Raw genomic sequence first — 20665 nt, forward strand, 5'->3', positions numbered from 1 at the left:
AACTAAAATTGCTCCATGCCTTGGGAGAAAACTCCCAACATGTCAGCGCCGTCACTATTTGGTTTCCATAAAAATAGTCCCCCACTTCCGATGTTAGTTCTGTTTAACAAAGGATTCTGCCCTATTAACATCTGAGTTCCCTATTGAGACCTGTTTGGGGACAGGAGAAAGTATGATTTGTTTTGTTGTCTTACTCTTCCTTCACAGTTTTTTTTGGAAAGCAGGGTTTTGTTTAAATGTGGCTGTATTATATGGAAAGTCTTCTCCTTGTGAAGGCCATTTCAACTGATAATGGAATATTACTTCCTGAGGGCTCTTGATCTACGAAAAGCCACTAGATTACATCACTTTAAAATGTGAGCAAACCAGCGGCGGCTCCTCCATTAAGGCGAATGAGCGTTCAGTAGTGGCTGCTACCGGACTGTGGTGGTGTAAAAAAATAAAAATAATTAAATTTACTTACCTGGAACGGGTGGCTGGCCACCACCTCTCCTCCATCCTCTTCCATCTTCCCGTCTCCAATCCCGGCCAGCAGCAGGAAGCACTCGGGCACACTGGCTCCCCTCGTGATTGGTCTGAGTGCCGCGGTTCAGGGCTCAGATGGGGTCAGGAAGCCTGTGCATGTTCATCACCAGGCTGTGCAAGAGGGCCGGCCAAATGATCATGCCCACTTAGGGAGTGTAAAACACTACTCCGCCTGCTCTGGCCAGCCCCACCTCACCACTGACTGCAATAGGAAAAATGAATTGATAATAAGGATGCGTTATTATCATTCTATTTTTCCTTTTGAACAGTGAGGCGACGCTCCACCTCCTTAGCAGAGGAACCACCACTAGGAGCGTTGCCCCACTGCTCTGAGAGCAGTTCAAAGAGGAAAAATGAAATGATAATAACACAATTTTATTATCATTTTTTTCCCCGTCCTGGCCCAGCTGGTTTGCATTTTGAGTGCGGTCGTGGCTGGCCAAACAGTCATGTGCGCTTCGCATGTTCTCCACCCGGCTGTATTGTACAGCTGGGTGGAGAACATGCACAGGCTCCCTCTAAGCACGAACCACGGCGCTAAGACCAATCACATCACTGCTGTCATGCTGGTAACAACAGCGTAAGGATTGTCTTGGGGATTCTGGGAGCTTGTGTGCTTCCTGCTTCTGGAGTCGACCGAAGAGGACTGAGAGGCGCGGCCGGGCTGCAGGTAAGTGATTGTTACTTATCCGCCCCCATCACCCTTGTTAAGTACCAGCTGCCATTTGAGCAAACAATGCAAAGAACTGGACAAGGTGTTCTTAGGCTCCTCACCTTTGGCTTTTTTTTCAATTTCTGAAAATGTACCTGAACATTAATATAATTTTGAATGCAGCTAAAATGTATATTTTTTTCAAATAAGTTTGCACATTTGTTGCATTATACAATGCTATACAATATGATGCATTCTGTAGTTCACATTATTAGCTTACTTTCTGTTTCCTGTTATCAGAGAGCAATTTATGCAATGTTATGTTTCAAATTTACCTGAATTTCACAGTTAATTATTTGTATTGTTTTCGACAAAAAAAGAAATGACAACACTGAGCAATACCACCACATTGCAGCCATTGATATTAATACACATAAGTCACTGCATAATTACACAGCACCAGAATCAGTGCTACTGTCACCCAAGCCTTCCCATATTTCCATTTACAGTGTTTTCTTGTTTTCTTAAAGCAATGTTTGGAACCAATAAGTAATAAATAAGTGTATTTAACAAAAGTATGTGCGTGTGTATGCTTTTAGAATTACATTTTATTGTTTGAAATAGCTAACATTATATTTCATCAGGGGTGTATCTTTACAAATACAAGTGAATATAGTCATAAACCACAATGTAAATAGTTCCCCTTCATTTAGCCTAGTAGTATCCACAATCCTTCCTGGCATTAATGAGGGTATAATGTTTGGGAACATGAGAAGTCATCATAACCCATGTCAATTGTGACTCGTATCTGGTGATACCACTACCTTATTAAAATGTTTTTTCGCTGCCTTATACCTCCAACATAGGTCAACTTCAACTAGCAACACAAGATGTTTCAACTTCTATCTGCCTCCCACATGCATAATGTGGTCAATAGTCTTATCAGGGATCCCTACTTGAACAATAATGTCTTGCAAAGTTAGTATACCAGTGGTTTACAGTATTTTGTCACCTACTTCTCCCTTGTACTACTGTTCCATCTCTTCCACCTCTGCATTTCCCTAACTCTGTCTGTGGCTGGACCTAGATCCCAAAATACATCAGGGACTCATTTTAAGTCACCAAGAGATTTGGGTGCCTATATATGTAGGAGTTGCTGCACTGAGTGATAATTTCATAACATGCCCTTGGGAGTGGTAAGTGCATCCAGTAATAAGCAATGCCATGGAATGCAACATTTGTCTTAACAAATCATTCCAATTGCTACACTTTGTAGTGGGGGATTAAATATTAATACAGTGTGTTTCCACCTCTTAATGTACACGACCTCTGAATGTGCAATTTTTTCCCATATTATTATGCTAGGTTAAACTGCCGAAAATGTTGCAGGCAACCCCCCACAGATGCATTAATTATTGCCAAACTCTGAACCTCAGTTTGGGATTAACCTCCTCCTTGGACTTTACATGAGATATGTGGGACATTTAGAATGAGGACCATATATCTTTTCGCTGAAGGTTTGTTCTGGAATGTTTTCTTCTTGAAGTTCATTCTTTACTGCATTGACGCTTGCCAAAACTGAGGAGCAACTGAGAGTCAACATGTAGATATTTTTCCTACACCTCTTACGATGTGGTCACATTGTTCTTCAATATCTAAATGCCAATTAGTATCGTCCCTCTTTTAAGTGAAAAGTGGAAGCAGTGAATTAGCCACACTGGAGCATTGTAATCAAGTATACCAGATTGCAATTGCAGCCACAAGCTTAGCCATTCTTTCCAATTTGGCATTTTTCAAGATTTGTTCAGTTTTGCATCCATCATTTTTCTTGTCTTTTTCTATTTTCTGGTACATCTGTTTTGTTGTCTTCAGAGATGGAGCAACTGGAGATAGCAGAATGTGATCTTGCATTGTCCCTTCCAATCATGTTACCACTCAGGAAAATAATTGGTCTGAATTTCCTTTAGATCACTTGATAGTAAAGGGCATTCTAATCACCTTAACACTACAAAGAATTCTATTAGAATTAATACATTTATTCCAGCATTCTTCTATTTCTGTTGGCAGATCTCCATCTGATTGTAACAGGAGCATTTTTACCTGTCCAGTCGAACGAGGGGGTCGCGCTGCCACTAGTGACCTCGCCGCATTGCAGGAGCCCTGACGCTGTGGTCGCCCCCGCCGCCGAGCAGCTGACATCGCTCGACCGCGGAGTGGGGCGGACTACAGTACCCAACCTGCCTCAGGACACCGCCCACTTCCTGGTTGCCGCACCTGGAGGCGTTTAAAAGCAGGCAGCTCCCTTAGAGGAGCGGGGAGCATTTCTACCTGTCCAGTCGAACGAGGGGGTCGCGCTGCCACTAGTGACCTCGCCGCATTGCAGGAGCCCTGACGCTGTGGTCGCCCCCGCCGCCAAGCAGCTGACATCGCTCGACCGCGGAGTGGGGCGGACTACAGTTCCCAACCTGCCTCAGGACACCGCCCACTTCCTGGTTGCCACGCCTGGAGGCGTTTAAAAGCAGGCAGCTTCCTCCGCCTCGCGGACGCGCGCGGGCGACGCCGGGCTGAGCCCGGGCAGAGGGCGGGCCGTCTGTGGCCGTCCGAGGCCGGAGGAGGCTGGGCTGGGCTGGGCTGGGGCCCCCCCCGAAAATCGTGACTGTTGCTATCAGGTAGCCCATATAATTAGTTGCCCCTAGCTGCTCTAGGTTACTGCTAGGGGTTTTGTTTTTTCATTTGGGCTGGTCTTGTTGCAGCGATGTCAACCCGCTCAGGCAAAAGCCTGAGGAGAGGCGGGGGGAGGGGAGGGGGATGGAGGGGGTATGGTTGGCACTATGGACAAGTTTATTACCCGTGTGGCTAATGTTATTGACAAAGAAATCGCCATGGCTGAGCGGCGGCTATCTCGAGGTCCCCCTGGACATAGACGATCATCGCTGGGCTCGATAGCTTTGGTCCCCTCCCCAGAGCGAACACTGGACCCATCTGCCCCCGCCCCTTCCCCCCTGGATCACCCTCGTGTGGCCACCCTAAGAGCTAGTATAGATGGGTTGGAAATTTTGACGGCCACGGCACTGCATGCTGAAAACAATCTGGCCTCAGATCTAATGGCGAATGAGACAGCTATCTCCTCGTTGCCTTTGGCTAATCCTTTATCTCACCCGATGTCGCCCCCACTATCGGCCCTTGTGGTGCAGGCAGAAATACACTCAGTCCCCACTAAAAGGAAAAGATTGTCTACCCCACGGAAAGGTAGACTGGTTAAAGACCATAAGAGACCTAGGTGGGTTGGCGTCAGGACGGGTGGCTTACGTAAGGCAGTTGGGCGGGATTCCAGCGCGCTAGAGGGAGAGAAGGGGGAGGGTACATCTGGAGGGCCAGTGGTTAGTGCCTGTGAAGAACAGACTGGTGGCCTTGCAGCGTCCTCACCCCCAGAGTCTCTCCTAATTGAAAACATGGAGAAAATGATGAAATCCTTACTCCTCCCGGTGTTAGATAAAATCAGGGGGCTATCAGAGCGGGTGGATAAAATGGAGCAGGCAACCCTAGACAATTTTTTCTCCCTAAAATCATTCATTAAATTGCATTTAAGAATTAGGGAGGATGGGCCGGGGGGGGGGGAATTGACAGCAGGGAGACCCCTATAATTCAACAAGGCACAGCTACTACAGCAGGCATTAAGCCAGTTGTATCTGAGGTGACTGATGGTAATTCGCATCCTACCGTTATGGCTGTAGGGATAGCGAGGAAACCTGGACCATCAGTACACAAGCCTGTAGAGAAATTAAAGCCCCCTAAGGCCGCTAACAACATCTTAGGTAAAAGGTCGGCATGTGCCACAGCTTCTGGCACCCCTGGCAAAGCAAACTCTATCACCTCAGCCGCCATTCCAGTAGCCCCTTGTACACCTGAGACTTTAACACCTAAATCAGCTAATCCTGTAAAGACCCATGCACAGCAGACAGGTGAGGGTCTTAAGGGTGGGAGGGCCTACAATGTTAATCTCCCCCCTGACTGTCAGCCCTATGTAGCCGTGTTGACTGGGGTGCCTGTGCTCAGCCCGGGTAAGCGTGAGACATTTGCTGAACTGTATAACAAGACCTTATTTTGGCTTAAAGAAAACAGACCCTTGCCCAAATTTTGGGAGGGACGGATCATCCACGTAAGGAGAGTTGGCTGGATTGGTACTAAGCAAAAAACTATAAGTGGGGATTGTATCATAGTAAATTTTGAGGATCCAAGGGTTGCTAGCTTTGTATGCAGTGGACCTGTGAGGGAGCATAGCCCAACAGGTAGCGGGGGACCAATTGGCATCCGCGACCTTAGTTATTTTAATCTCCCTAATTTGCCAGTGAGGCCAGCCGGAACCCCTATGTGGGAGGATTGGGATGGTAGACAGATTCGTGGAAGCCCAATTTAGCCTATTTGGTAATACCCCTTGTCAGCCGCATGGTCGTTTTTGGCAAGGCTACTGACATGGAATCTGCCCAATACAGGAGATGCATAACGTGGCACCCGGGGAGAGATTAGCTAGTAGTCTAATATTTGGAGAGGAGTTGGTGGGGTCACCTACTAGTACCCTTTTTTCACCAACTACCTCTAGGGGGCATTCACCGGTGGCTTCACCCGAAGCACTCGCGTCATCACTGCTCAGTAGGAAGTCAGTGGAGGGGGCCATTTTAATCCTGGATGCTGTGGCGTTGCCTATTATTGAGGTGGCTACTGCCACTGCTAATGCCCCTCCTGTAAGCGAATCAGCAATGGGGCAGGGAGGGGCTGGCAGTGTGTCCCTGAAAGTAGCCAGCTGGAATATAGCGGGCCTTGCACGGAACACAAGCATACCAGACTGGAATGTATTCATAGAACCGTTTGGGATATGCTTGTTCCAGGAAACCTGGTGCTCGGAACCTCTACATAAGATGGGTTATACCACCTATTTTGTTCCTGCCATACGACCGAGTGGAGGGAAGGGGCGCCCCTCGGGAGGGCTATTAATTTGGGTAAGCATCTCCCTGCGGTACTCCATTAAATGTATAGCTACTAAGTCTCCAGACCTTCAGAGGCTAACAGTGAGAGGGCCATGTGGAGGGAGAGTGCTTGAAATCTTTAATATTTACGTCAGAGGCACACGGGGCGGCTCGTCCACCCCGCCCTCAACTGGCATTGACGAGGAACTCAGAAATTGTAGCGCTGATTCCCTCGTCATGCTAGCGGGTGACTTTAACTGTACATTTGAACCCCTTGCTGTGGACGATGTGCTAGGCACCAGAGACGATGATGCAAGGAGAGGTATTCCACCGTTACAAATTACGCTAACTAGAAGATGGACCCAAAGTGCCATTGACCTTAATGCCCTTTGCTTGGAGCATGGCCTTAGAGCAACTAATGGCAGATCCAATTCAGATCAATTGGGGGCCCATACGTTCAACAGAGTAGGGCATTCCTCACGGATTGACTATATTCTGCTGAACTATCGTTTGTGGGCTCACCTGGTGGATATGGTGGTCTTGCCATCCATCGATAGTGACCACAACCTTTTGTCTCTGTCTCTGTCCCCTCTGTGGATGGGATGCTCCCTACCCCCAATCCCCCACGTGTGGAGAACAACACATGAAGTGTGTCCCTCTAACGATGGTAGGCGCCTGAAATGGAAGAACATTGCTGGTAATGAGGGAAAGATCTTGGAGGTAAAATCCATAATGGCTAATATTGTACCTCGTTTAGATTCCCCCCCAATTAGTGCGCAGGAGGTACCCACACTGTTTGCCCAAACTACGAACGCACTAGGCGAACTGTTTTTAGTCCATAATGCGGGAAGAAGGGCTTATAAAAGAGGCGCTACGAAGGGCATTGCTGGGTGGTTTTCACCTGCTTGTCGCGACGCCAAAGGGGAATTATTAAAGGCAGTGAAATCCAAGAATGGAGCCCTGATAAGCCTTGCTAGGGGCAATTACAGGAGGGCTATATTTAAGCAAAGGTAGAATGGGAGAACCAGTTTTGGTATGACTTGAAGGCTGCAAGCTCAAGGAAAGACCCGAAGGGTTTCTGGGGCCTACTAAGAGCTAGGGATAAACCCGTGGACACAATGATATCATGCAACATACCGGAGGATGCGTGGTTTGACCACTTTTCCCAGCTCTACACAATGCTCCCGGGTAAGGGGGTAAGTTTGCCAGAACAGTATCCCTTAGTACCCTGCGAGTTTAATGATGAGCTCCTGTTTACAGCCAAGGAAGTGGTAGGGGTGATCAAATTCCTTGTCCCCAATAAAGCAGCGGGTCCAGACGGCATACCAGGGGACTTGCTACGCATTAACCCGGAGGAGTGGGGAAAACTTATTGCTGCCCTACTGAATGCTAGTTTTGATGGGGCAACTTTCCCGGTCTCATGGAAGGGTGCTGAGGTCGTTCCAATCTTTAAAAAAGGGAGTCGGAACGACCCTGCCAATTATCGCCCCATAAGCCTCTTAGACTCTTCACAGAAGGTGGCGGGAAAAGTGGTTTTGGGCAGAGTACTGCAGTGGGTTGAGGAAAAGGGCATTCTTTCTGACTTCCAGGCCGGTTTTAGATCGGGTATGGGGACGATAGAGCAATCTTTCCGGCTTATGATGCTGTATTGGAAGGTGGTTGTACTGGGCAATGGCAGTCTGTATCTCGCTTTTATTGACCTGCGGACTGCCTTTGACCTGGTCCCACGCAGCCAACTCTGGAGTGTGCTCAAGGAACAGGGCATTCCACCATACTTATTAAACATGCTAATTAAACTACATGCTGACAATTTTGCACAGATCAGGTGGGGTAATCAGGGACAAAAAACAGCACAAATACCTGTAAATAGAGGGGTACGCCAGGGATGTGTTCTAGCCCCCACTCTGTTCTCATTGTATGTTAATGGAGTGGTGGAGCACCTGCTGCTACATCCTGCAGATGCACCATCCCTGGCTGGCAGAAGAATACCTACCCTCCTATTTGCAGATGATACCCTCCTGATCTCTAAAACCCCGGTAGGCCTGCAGAGTCTGTTAACTAGCTTTAAATCTTTTTGTGATACAAGGGGGTTAGTTATTAACACAGGGAAAACTAAGTACCTGGTCCTTAACCCCCCGAGAAAGATAGCTAAACCACCGACCTTAGATTCTGTTCCCCTCGAGAGGGTTACGGAGTTCGATTACCTCGGTATTCGCCTCTGCGACTCCATGAGTTGGAAATGTCACCACCAAAAGATGCTGCTGACCCACAAGAGGGTGGTGGGTGCCCTTCTTAAGGAACAACGTGCCTCAACCCTCAAACCCATTGCCCCTATATTAGACATCTACAGGGCAAGGGGTGTCAGTGCAGCACTTTATGGAGCTGAACTCTGGGGGGTACACAATGTGGATCAGTTATCCCGCTCAGAAAGTAAATTCCATTAAGATCTAATGGGGCTCCCCCATAGTACTCCAACCCTTCCACTGCTTCTAGATATGGGTACTCGGGCAATTAGTGATCAGGCTAAGCTCCGTCCTCTCCTTTTATGGGCGCGAATCTGGAGAGTCCCAGAAATGTTTAGCTACGCGGAAGGCTTAACTGATGTATTGGCCCTGCCAGGCTGGCCAAAGATTCGTTGGTTGAGGGAAGTCAAGCGCCTTCTCGGCAATCTTGGCCTAGGCGACGCTTGGAACAATAGAACCGCCCCCCCAAAATCTGTCCTAAAGAAGATATATTGGAGATGGGTAGCCGATGGCAGAAGTAGTAATGCCAATTTGTGCAGGACCACCTTGGATTTCCTTTTGGTAAAGGATGTGTCTTTTTGTGAACCATATTTGGATACAATTACAAACCGCAGGGACAGGGCTCTATATTTCCAATTCAGGGTAGGTCTACTTCCCGTCGGGGAACTGACCTCTAGGTGGAAGGTTCCGGCCCAAACAATCTCTTCCTGCCCATTCTGTGAAAATAGGACAGAGTCTGTTCCCCATTTGTTGTTTGAATGCCCGGCTTATGTAGACCCCCGCAGTAGATGGTTAAAGCCACTCTGTAGAGAACTTGGAACTAGACATTACAAGGAGGCCCTACGTATATTGAAAAATGACCCACGGCCCTTTTTTGCTTGTGGCTTAGCAAATTTCCTAGGATGGGCTTGGTGTATTAGATCAATTAGGCTTTTGTATCTTGTTTAATCTGTATTTTTAACTGTTTTTATCTAATTTATTGGCGCCACTTGTAGTATGAAATGTATGTTTATTTTTCTATGTATTGGCTCCTTTTATTTTTTTATTGTTCATTAGTCTATGTACTGCTTTTTAAGATATTCATTATATCGAAATGAAGCTGATTGATTGATTGTAACATATCATTGCATACACAGCCTATATATACTTGTAGTTTCCCATTTGTTTATCAACTCCAATCCACTTCTAGAACCTCTTTTTTGCCTTGTCCCTTCCTTTCTTCAGAGTGGTATCCTGCTCGGTTTTGTATGTACTGTTCTCTATTTTCTGACTTTTTTTGCAAACATTTCTTCGTGGTGCTCTGTTCACTTCCAGTGTCCTCTACCGCAGAATTCATTACTGGTGTCCTGGTATGCATCATGTTATTTTCCCCATTCTGTCATGTGACATAAATGGCATGTGAAATGCACTCTTGAAATCAGTCCCAACTCCAGCCTTTCACACCCTCCATTATAAGGCATCACTAAAATATCCCTCGCCAAAAGCTCAGACGGGGAAGTGAGGAAAAGCCTGAAACTCCAGTGACCTTTTTGAGGCCCTGAGCAGTAATGTCATGGTCTCATAGGATTCTGACTGCTAACATCCCAGTTGTAAGAAATTGGGTTATTAGTTGAGGTGGGTAATTACCCAACTCAAGGAATAATCAGAACACTTGTCAGGGCAAACTCTCCAACTCAGTAAATTAATCTGAGCTCAGTCCCATGGCAGCTGTGGAATAGAGCAGACAGGCTACATTTAGGGCAATATTTATAGGATTTATGAAATACCAAAACAGTAATAAAGTTGAAATGTAACACTATTAAAATCCGAAACCAAATTTGAGTACAGTTTAATGTACAAAAAGTACATCAAACTGACAAAAATCCAATAGTGGGACCCAAAGATATATATCTTTAAAGCTGTAAGAAGTAATAACACCAAGAAGTATAAAGTGCCAATGGTCAGAGTAGACCGGGATCTAGATGCAATTTGACACAGACCGCGATGGAGCGTGGGTGGGATGCACCAGCCAGGTTCATCCTGGTCAAAGATGTAAACTTCTGACTTTAGCTGTTAAAGTCTCAACCCACCACAGGAGTACACTTCTAAAGCCCCCAGGATGTCCGGGAAAGCACTTAGAGACTCACAGGGTGTAAGGCTGATGCCAAACAGCAGGGTCCTCCCAGGGTCCAATTGCCACTGGTCAGTTGGGTAGTTGCAGAAAAAGACTTCTTGTAGCTTGTTGTGCCCCTGTACTTTTTAGAGGAGGAAAGCCTTATGGCCCTTAGAGTCCACTTATTTGTCCTGGGTACAATAGAGTAGTTCCAGTCCTTTCAAGGCTCTTCTCGTGTCACAGAAAATATCTTTTGTGGCTTTTTTATTGTAAGGATATGTTTAACAATACATTTCTGCATGTCCTACTTGTAAATACCATATACCCTGTCTTATGATCTTTAGGGCCTACAGATGGTAATTTATAAATATTTAAAAGGAAGTTGTTGGTCTGTCATAAGTGATTATTTTGACAGGTGGAATTTGCAGTTTAAAACTACAACAGTCAGGCTTCAAATATCAGGCCGTCAGTCAAATTTGCACATAGTGGGTGGCACAATGAGTGCTGCAGTCTACTGTGACATTCATCTTACAGGCCCTGGGTACATATTGTACCCTATATTAGGGAAACACAGAACAGATAGATATGCCATTCAGAGGTATGGCAATTTCACCATATTGAAAGGGGAATCATAGGTGCTCTATCCCTGGTTACCAGGGGTAAAGTGTGCAGAGTTGTACAGCCAGCCATCAGGCAGAAATATAGGGTCCCGGAAAATGTAAAAAATCCTGGAGACCCTGCTGAAAGTGCAAATTTCCTACACAAGTCAAATTCGTGCTTGGTAGTGGGAAGAGAAAAAATATTTTGCTCCTGTCTGGCTGCAAAGTGGCCTTTCTTGGAAGTCTCTTTCACCTAGTTTCCTTCTTCATAGTTTTGCCTTCACTTACGGCTCTACTTTTGTTGACTGTTCCTAGTAGAACCACTCATTTTAATCTGAAAACTCACAAAATAAAAGCGCACAGGCTCCCTGTAACTGCCACAAAAGCACATTTTGTATTCCAGAATATGTTTAAAATAACTAAAGGAAATAGTCCATTCATTATGTACACTTAACACACACCAATTTGGAGTTGGGTACATGCACCTGCTTCCTTACCCAAACAGGATTCTTCATTTTCTCATTATCTAAATAGATATTTAAATAATCATTTTAGTCAAGAATATCTAAATCAACCATACTATGGGACATTAGGACGTGACAGAGAAACCCACCAGAAATCCAAAAGAAAATCCTTCTGTGCACCAGCACATCAAACCATCCAGCAAATAGAAAATGTACAGAAAGTATGTGTTAAATCAAATGCATATTAAGAAAGGATTACTAAAGGTGAAAGGGAATGTCAAAATTATGATATATCACACTCTGTAAATTATTTAGCAAAATACATTTCTTGTCTTCCATCATGTCTAATAACAGATATTCCTCCATTCCCTCATCTCGAAGCTATCCCAATTATTTTCGCATCTCCTTTCCTCTGACTCATGAAGCTTGACCCACCCATATTTGCACATCTACTGACGGTGGTTCCATGCATCATCCACTCACCTTCTGCATATATCATTTACCTCACACATTATCTTTCGTCATATCTCCCCAACATTCTCCTCTCTCTCACTCCTTCTGTAAAAAGTTCCACCCATCAATTCTCCTTGTGCCTTCCAATATATTTACGATGCTCTCCTTCTCCCAGAACTTTAATTGCTGATTCTAAATCATCTTTTAAAATTGTGCTAGCTATTTGTTTCTCTTGTGTTCCTAAAACCCATTTAACACTTCTGTCTCCTATCTATCAGCAATTGCCTGACCTATCTGTTGACTGTACCGTGTATTACATACCTTCACATATGCAAGACTTTTTAGTACCAGTTCTCTCATACTTATCTGAATGATATCGCAGGACCAGTAGCGGTCCGTAGAGGGAGTGACGGTGGGGCAGTGAGGCGGGGCGGGGGAGGGGCAGGTTGGTGAAATGGAAACACCGGAATATGGATGAACGGAGGTAAGTACACATTTAAATAAATAAAACGAATTCATTGCGCGCGCTGCATCGCAAAACGCGAGGCAGCGCGCGGAACGAAATTCGTTTCACTTATTTAAATGTGTACTTACCTCCGTTCATCCATATTCCGGTGTTTACATTTCACCACCCTGCCCCTCCCCCGCCTCACTGCCCCACCGTCACTCCCTCCACGGACCGCTACTGCGCAGGACTAGTACTTGTGATGTGCAGGCTACAGAGAATTGATTTCCAAAAGTGACTCAGACCTCCAAAGTTGCTATGCTCTAATCTTCCTCTCCTTCCTTCTTCCAAAACCTGTTGCACTTTTCCTCATAATAAGATGTGTTCTCATTAAAGATCAGTGCCCCCATTCCTTTCATGTCCTTAGCGATTGTAGCTGTTATAAGCAGATCTGCATCTGAACTCCCTTCTGCTGTAATTACTTATGGTTGCCTCGTCATACTTTTCTGAAGAAAACAACAGGTTGATTAAAAGTCAGTGAGCTGGTGGCAGAGCGATCTAGGCTCTCCGTTACATATTCTTTTTGTGTCGAATCATCCCCCTCAGATTAGTAGTGTTGCCTTTCTTGTTGAGTTTTCTGCTGTGTCGCTTGAACAACATAAGCAGGGCTAAACTCACTAAGGGGAAATGTACTAATAATGAGACTAGCTATTTCTAAATTGCTATTTTCGCCAAATTGCAATTAAGAAATCGCTATTTTAAGTTTATTCTTAGTGGTTCACAAATTGACCTATCTCATGAATAACAATGAGGTAGGTCGCACTTTGTGAACAATAAATGAATGAAAAACATCACATGGGTTGGGGCCTGCTGGAGTCAGCAGACCAACATGCCTGGGGTTGCTTTTAAAGATAGCTATTTTGTTCTCTTAAACGCAACCCGTTTTCTTTAAAGGAAAACAAGATGCATTAAAAAAAACTAAAACCAGGATGCAGCAGTCCATTGAAAAAAATATATTTTTCTTTAACATTTGTAATGGGTTACCACTCATTTTGAATTGATGGTAAATTAATAATGTTTTGCAAGTTGGATTCAGTTGCAAAACATTAATATATAGCGCTGTGATTTATAAATGTATTTGAAAGGGACGCCCCAAACACTTCCCATCCATATACCAAACTGCGAACCTAAATTGTGATTCTGTTGAATTGAAGTTAGGAGCATTTTTGCACTTGCAAATGGCCTGATTCTGCGAATTCGGCCACTTGTGACCTTCACAATGCTTGATACATCTGGCCTAAATCACACATTTGTTTGCACGAGTGATGATAGCTTACATAAATACCTGCTAAGCATTTAAAGCTGTGTTTTTGGCTGCTCTCATCACCTTCCCAGTCTTACACAGGACTTACTGGAAAACATAAGGCAATACAAGTACAGGTCTTTGGAAAGTGCGTTATACTGCTTTGCTTTTGAGCTGCCCAGAATGCTGCATTGTCAGTGATATATGGACCCTAAAAAGAAGACATATCTCCCTTGGCACAGTGCTGTGCATGTAAACCAAGTTGCTGCGGTGATTGAGCTTAGCCTTCAGGTGGAGATCGTGCTGGCACACTACCCCTTAGTTTTGGACATGTTATACCCCCTACTACATATAAAAAGTGCTCACTCACGCTACATCAAGGAAATGACTGCTGTCACGTGACAGATGAAGACATTCAGACAAATGACTGAGTGCGCTTGAGCTCTCTGCTCTTCTGGCTCGTGGAAGTGAACTTGGAGGAATATATGACTCTGATTGTCAGTGTCATCGTTCGGATTTTGGACTGGAAGAGAGGATTTCCTTTTCTCCATGTCTACTGGGAGACCACGCGAAGGCCAGGAAAATAACTCAATCATGTTCCTGACATGCCACAAAAAAGGACTTAAGGCACCAGAACAGATTCTTTTTTTAGCATAGGTTTTAGTTAATCCAGATTCAAAGGCGGAGAAACAAACTTTAGTTTTGATTTATATTAAGAAGCATGTGGTTGTTATTCGATGTATCGGCGAAGACATACATAGTTTGGGACGCAAACTTAAAATAAGCAGAGATCTGCCTGAAACTCCTAAAAGAGGTGCAGTTCCTGGTCATACAGAGACAAGCCTTTTCTTTTAAGGAATTTTGTATTTGCCATTCAAAATAATAAGTGTTTCCAAAATATAGTTTTAGGACATCAAAGAATAGACAATACCTACCCTGTTCGAAAGCCGAGCAGGTTACTGTGTGAGGAATATTGTGACCTCCGCGTCACTTAGGGTTTGAGAGACGGAATAGTTTAAAAAAAATGGATGCACACCGTCCACCTTTAATAGGGTAGTGTAATGTCCTTCCTCCAAAGCCCCTACTATGTCAGGTCATCACGTTGGTAGTATTCTGTCGATTGAGTCAATGCGGCTCCCTCGACAGAATACCTAAGGTCGACCTATTTCTAAATGAGGTGGGTGGTCCGAGGATGTGGTGGGCAGAGTACTCCAATGTGTTTTCAATGGAGTACCCAGTCTGCCAAACTCTAAACCGAGTCCTTAGTCATAAAGGAGGAATTATTTGTTTCAGAAACACAAATTGACTACATCTGCCTTGGTCCATAAAGGTCAACACGAACTGGTTTCACAAGTTTAACTTTGCACTTTGTTACCCAAATATTTAATGAGTTTGAATGTCCCTTTATTAAATGTAAATGTGCAGATTTCAGTTTTTATATATTGCTTGCATACTCTGTTCACCGGTTAAAAATGTAACCTGATTTTGAAAGTTTAGGGAACTAAGCCACAGGAGTGTAAAGGCATTTGGTTGAAAACAGAACTGTTGATCAAGTGAGGGAACAGGATTTAGAACACAAGTCCGTGAGTATGGGCTCTTTCCCACAATTCTTTCCTACACTGACGTCTTATGACATTGGCTCCTTAAGGCATGGATTCTAAAGTGCTGTCTAAGGTGCTGGAACATGTTATATATTTAATCATCTCCTCCCAAAGTTGGGATGCGGGTCAAAAAGGAAAACTTTGAACCAGCCTTCAAATGTTTTTTTTCGACAGTAGTCATAGCTGTCCTACACCCGGTCAATTATCCTTACTGACCTCTCTATTGATGCCAGGCAAAATCTTGATGAAGTGATCTGCTTCATTTTGAAGGTCGTAGGGTTTTACCTAGTATCTGATTACAATTGATTGTCCTTAACACCACTGGGATATCCAATCGTTATAACTAAACATGTTATCGCCTTCATATAGTTGGAGGGTTAAGTTGTCCTAGGCATAATTTATTCCTATGAACTATTCAGTACCCTGAATATTTTACTTAATAAAAAAAAAATAAGTGAAGAGGACCAAAGTTGTTTTTTTAGGATGCCAAGAAGTGCCAAGGATGCCGAACCAGGATGCTAGACTTCCTAGTTTCAAGTCTACTGCATGCTTCTTTCTACTACCACCCTACAATTTCAGTCTGTTTATCTCACCCTTCCCATTTTTCCATCAGTATTCTCCCTTTGTCACAGTTTTGCTGTTATTCCTTTCTGGATTCTTTTGTCTTGCTCTGGATTAACGTACGATGATGAAAATCGAAAAATTAGCCTTGTCTTCAAAATGATGTTCTGGTGCATCCCACCGCAACCACCAGCACAAATTAAGCACTGTCTGAAGAAAAGCCTTAGGGTAATTCACTGGTCATGCCTCACCATGGCACATAACACTGTACTAGCACATGGGAGGACACATTAAACCAGGATGTAAATAATTGAATGTTCTCCATTTATTTTATGATTGTACAGATTTTTAAAAAAAGAACAAAGAAAAAAATGTGATGGATCCATTCCATCTACACTCCAGTTGTTCTTTTTCCAGGAGCATTTCTTTACCAAGGATTGCTCTTCAAGCCTTCATTGTTTTCATTACCCCTTGGAAGACAAGGGTACGTCAGTGCCCTTGTAACTGTGTGAATTTCATATGCTCAGTTCATTGACAAATGTGAAAGGCCATAAACAGGGATCAAGATGTTCTTGGCATTAAAAGGCCCTAATACTGTGTCGTACAGGGGGTTCCTTTGTCTTTTTTGGGTGCATTTATGTTCATAGTGCATTCCTGGAAAATGTCTTCATAACGAGCGCCTACAAACCTTTTTATGGAAAAACAGGATGGGGTCCTGCTTCTTTTTTATCACTTTTAATACATTGTGTCTCGCTGTCCCAGCATGAAGCATGCACTTTGAAATAATGCACGTTTAGAACATCCTGTTGTCTGTATTTAGACGTATTTCTTCCACCCCCAGTAATTCCAGATCTCATAATTGTTTCTATTATTTCTACATGGGCATAGCTACATCTTTCTAACACTACATTTTGCATTACTACAACACTAAGGGGCATATTAACAATGCGGCGATAACAAATTATCGCCGCTTTTGCGGCCGTTTTCGGCCGAAAAGCGGCAATCATTTTATCACCTTATCAGCAAAGACACGCTATCACGTGTTTTGCTGATTTTGCTCCCGTTTCCAGCACGCCTAACTTTGCATCGCTAATGAGATGCAAAGTAGGCATGGCTGTGAAACCAACCAGGGAAAATATCGCGAAGGCAGCTTCGTGATATTTACAATGCGTTGAAGCGATTATTTAAATCGCGCTAAGTATGCCTTAACGGCGGAATTTAACGTCTGTTAAATTCCTGACTAAGGCATACTTAACATGGGGGTGGATTGTGTGGCTAAGACCACAGGCCCCTATTATCAACGGTATCTCCGTTTTCCATGGAACAGCGCTGGAAAACCAGCGATGTTCCATGGAAAACATCGCTATTGCTAGGATAATTATCGCCATTGCGCAGAGCGTTGTTAATACAGCGCTAGCATGGCGATAATTATCTGCGATAGCCGGCGTTAAACATTTTAACGCTAAGAGCGGCTTGCGATAATTATCGCTGGCCGTTGATGATATGCCCCTAAGAATGTTTTGATTACTCATTGACAGATCACCAGTCATATGAGCACAAACTGATCTGCATTGTGATCGACTCTTGCAGTGGGAAAAAAAGAATTATACTCAATTCTTGCATGCTCACTATTTACACAATAAATAATTTCCCAAGCAGAAGAGATTTATTGCTGTTTTTTAAAAAGATGTTAATGGTGATTCCTAATATTCTTATTGTTAAAATGACAAAAGTATCAAAATAAATAAAAATAGGTCTATGAAGTACTCCGAACATATCCTCAGGTGCAAAATGAGGTACCTTACTCATTCTGTACGTGAAGTCATAGAGTATAAGTGTGTATCTAACAGGTGAGACAGTGCACACGATGCCTGGCAGGTGTTTCTCAAGGACGTCTGTAGGGCAGTCCCGGTCATTGTTTTCTGAACTCTGCAGTCTGTTGTCGAGTCCACTGTTTAATCCCATTTCAGCACAACGTGTTTCCAGTTTTTGTATAAACTTCATTTTAAGAACACTCGGTGGTGAAAGCTCGTGCTAGGCTCATATTTCAGATGTTAATTATTCTTCGAAAAGCCTAATTACAAGTGCCCAAGAGGGGTAGTCAGAATTCATTGCACCCGGGGGTTTGGAATTTAATGGGTGTATTAAATTGCGGTCATTCCCACTCTCTGGAGAATAATATATGGAGTTTGGTTCTTTCACAACAAAATCTACATGTCCCAGTAAATACCAAGTCTTTGTCCCGCTTACATTCGGGCAACTTAGACCTGCCAAAATGTAATGAATGTTGCAAACATTTTGCAATTATCTGGTGCACTAAACAACACACTATTTATTGTGATCTCACTTCGAACAGGTATTTGCACAGTGATTGTAATTTTACACTGCAGTTGTAATGACACCAGTAATCAGGTCTTAACAAATTAACAACACACATAAACAGCATAACAGCACAGTACAAAGACACAAAAAGCAACAACAACACAAAATAGCAAACGAGAACACAATATAATATAACATCACAACGGTGCAGCAGCAATACAACATAATGAAGAACACAATGCACAAGACAGCATGAGTACACAATAACACAACATTAGAACAACCAAAATAACTTGATCACACAACACAAACAGTATAAAAACACTACACAACACAATGCCAAAACACACTGTGCTACCTCAACAGCAAAATACGCACAAGAGAACAATACAACCCAAAGCACTAAAGGGCATAACACAACACAACCAAACAGCACAGAATAACAACATAACAACACAACAAACCAACTAATCAAGCACATGGCACTACAAAAAAAACTCCAGGCACCACCCATTTACATTCCTCATTTGTTGACTTGCTAAACGTGGTCGTTTACTATTCTATAATCCACAAACTCGATTGTAAGCATTTTGATTTAGAAACTACACAGTGCAGGCTTTCATTTATGAAAGATGGACTGCACTTTTCAGATGCATAGTGTATGACTATAGATCCCTGAAGAGGTTACGTTGCTCAGATAGTCCACAACCTATGATCTGGTGCTACATAAACACTGAGAACTCACTTGGGGTCCATACACATATACAGTTTACCTCAACTACTGCCGTCCACAGGATATCTTTATATTTATGGTTGAGTGTATTTTTAATAAACTCTTAAATTCATTTAAAAATACAGTTAAAATAATGCTATAGTTCCAAATTAAAACAAAGAGGATACTGAAATTCACAAGTTATGGTTAGTTACTCAAACCATAACACAACTGCAAACCATAACTCACAAATGCAATTTGGTGAAACAGGTACAATTACAAATGCCATTAATGATCTTTTAGGTCAGATTACTTATCACATTACTATTCATACTTTCAACGAGGTAACTATGCGTATAGTAACATTTATTGGATTGAATATGTACTATTTAATGACGTGCTTTTAGCTGTTGTTAATTATTGATACACATGTTGTAAGGTAATAAACATTGGACTTGGTGTGCATGTTACGGTTTTCATTCAGCCGAGCACAGCCTGAGATGCTCCCATGGCCTGAGGAAAAAGCTCTGCAGCCAACCTGCTGGGAGTAGATCACTCCATTTGCACAAATGCCGTGCTACACCAGGGTTACCTACCGGAGTGGACGGCCAAAATCCTGCTCACTGTAGCTCACATTTTTTTTTTAATGTCATTTTTTTACATTGTTTTACTTTTTTATTGTTTTAACTTTTTTATTTTTTCATTTAAAAAAATCTTTAGGACGTTTGAAAACCCCATTGTGGGTTTGCAAAAATGTAGAAATATGTGGGTTCTATTTGGATCGCCAGTTGGGTTCATAAAGCTGATCCCAGATCTGCAAACCTGACAAGTGACTTAACAATGGTAAAAAAATGGTCCATGGGCCCTTATTGAAGTGTTAGTGAACCCTGAGGCATGGTTTGCCAGCGTAAGAAACTAGATGCAGTTCAGCGAACCCTGCCTCAAAGTCTATGAACTCAACAACAAACTATATATTTTTTTTAATTGACCAGCAGATGGTTAGATGATCCTCCCCCTGCCCCCTCCTTCACTATGTTTTTTGAGAATTCAAGAAATGAGCCTAATGTTCTATACTGCCCACAATTATGAAATATACTTTCAGAATTGCTTCCAGTCAATCAAAGTCTTCAGGTCCCCGGGCCCAGCTTTTGGTCCTCTCATCTGAAACGGATGACTGGCGAAAAAAGCTCCCTCATCCAATAAAGTTTTTCAATTTAGGTCTGTGGGTGCCCTTTGTACCGAGGTGAGGTGGTGATGGACATTCATTTTTGTAAAGTTAGTTTCTCAAATACTGAACGAATTTACACCAAACCAAGTCAAGGAAAGTAAAGTAAAGTTCTACCTTTATGACAAATTTGGTGTCATTCTGTTCAGCCATTTTTTCTATAGTGTTATGAAGTGTTGAGCATCCAGGAATGAGATAACACGAATGAAGATTGGTTTGTAGGTTCTTTATTGTAGAAGGTATCCAAGAGACCCCATCCTTCAACTCCCAAGAGCAACTGACTCAGGATTCAAGGAGTAACATTCTCCCTCAAGTACATTCCACACTAGAATACAATAACCCAGCATGACATAGCCAGGTGACATATACACACTCTAGAATACCACATCACCTCCCTCTTTTAACCTAGAACTCTACACCACCTCCCTCTTTTCCAAACCAACCAAACCCAAAACACAAAATAAAAACACAAGAACAAAATGCACAGTATCAAATAATAAGACC

General features: G+C 43.3%; 1 protein-coding gene across 1 annotated transcript in view; it reads left to right on the top strand.

Annotated features, from left to right (window-relative positions):
• Positions 1-20665, top strand: part of ITGA8 (integrin subunit alpha 8) — a 652632-nt gene that overhangs the window by 242375 nt on the left and 389592 nt on the right. The gene's annotated exons all lie outside the window — the stretch shown is intronic.

Source organism: Triturus cristatus, chromosome 10 (genome assembly GCF_964204655.1).
Source record: "Triturus cristatus chromosome 10, aTriCri1.1, whole genome shotgun sequence".
NCBI lineage: Eukaryota > Metazoa > Chordata > Amphibia > Caudata > Salamandridae > Triturus > Triturus cristatus.